This window comes from Alligator sinensis, unplaced genomic scaffold (genome assembly GCF_000455745.1).
Source record: "Alligator sinensis unplaced genomic scaffold, ASM45574v1 scaffold535_1, whole genome shotgun sequence".
NCBI classification, from domain to species: domain Eukaryota; kingdom Metazoa; phylum Chordata; order Crocodylia; family Alligatoridae; genus Alligator; species Alligator sinensis.
The window spans coordinates 1,474,188-1,475,611 of NW_005842157.1; the positions used below are offsets into that span (position 1 = coordinate 1,474,188).

The window sequence follows — 1,424 nt, forward strand, 5'->3', positions numbered from 1 at the left end:
ATATATATATATATATATATATATATACACACACACACACACATACACACACACACACACACATATATACAAACAAGCAATTTCCACAGACTGGTCTTTTTAACAAACTACAAAATACAATAACTTAAACATATAACAACTTGAACTGATAACAATAATTATTAATCATCAGCTGACTGGGAAACATCTACTTGAGACTCTTCCTCTATGTCAGTCGACGGAGTGTGGTCCTCAATGACATAGTTGCCGCGGAATGTTCGCCTTCTTTCGTAACAGATAACCCCAACTAAAATGCTCACAAATACTAGAAAGAAAGCTCCATCATTACACTACCGATAATGGTACCCCAATTGCTTTCCTGCATCGCTGTTAAGGTTAAGGCCGATGCCAAACCCGCAATGTTATCAGTCAAAGGATACCATGGAACCGTGGATGATTCTGTAGTAATAATAGAAGGATCTAATATATGGATAGTTTGTTGATCGCTTCTTTGACCAATGGAATTTGTCACCCTACAAATATAAATCCCGCCATGATTGTGGGTTAATGGGCTATTGAAATGCAGAGCACTGTTTACAGACAGTAAGCCTTTAGGCCATCGTCCATCTAGTCTGGCCCAGGTAAACTTTATAAGCGGCGGGTTAGAATTAGCATTTCACTTAAGTTGAACATTTCTTTGTCCAACAAACCAATTCTTATTATAGCTAGTTATTGACACTTCAGGAGCATATTGGATGTCTAGTACGTGAGAATACCTTATTTCCCTGTCCAAAGCTGGGTGTTCCACAATACAAGTTCCCCTCGCAAATTTAGTGGGAATGATCTCATATTGGCTTATAACTGTTACCGTTCTATTTCGAAAGGAAATTGAATTATATTTCATTTTACCAAAGTCTCCTTCCCAACTTATATTTGCAGCAGGTTTTCCTGTGGCTGCTATACACATGGCTGCTACTGTCCAATTTTTACCATCTGTTAAGGGAGTTGATCCCTTTGTAAAGCTCACAGTGGGTTCAACAATTACAGTTATAGTTGTTAACGACTCAGTATTTCCTAATGGGAATGTAACTGCCTTGCATATATACTTTCCTTCATCATAGAAACTCACATTATGCAGACTAATCGTCGCGTCAGTGGGTGAAGAACTTCTAGACAACACCCTCCTGTGATATTTTCTTTGAACAGAGACCCGATATTTGGGATGATGCACAACAATAGTTTGTGCACTTTTATCACATATCTTTTCCCATGAAACTTGTATTATGGTTTCATTCATGTCAATCATACATTTTAATGTGACATTCTTTCCCCAAACTGCTGTTACGTATGGATCAACAACTGGTTTGACTAAAGCACCACAGCATAGATGGGAAAGAAGCAGTGTAAGAACAAGTTCTAACCCAGCAAACATTTGCCGTCTCCGT

The 1,424-nt window shown here is 38.3% G+C and overlaps 1 pseudogene; it reads right to left on the bottom strand.

Moving 5' to 3' along the window:
- Nucleotides 1–161: 161 nt before the first annotated feature.
- On the bottom strand, nt 162–1,411 carry LOC102372059 (annotated as a pseudogene).
- Between the last annotated feature and the right edge of the window lie 13 nt (nt 1,412–1,424).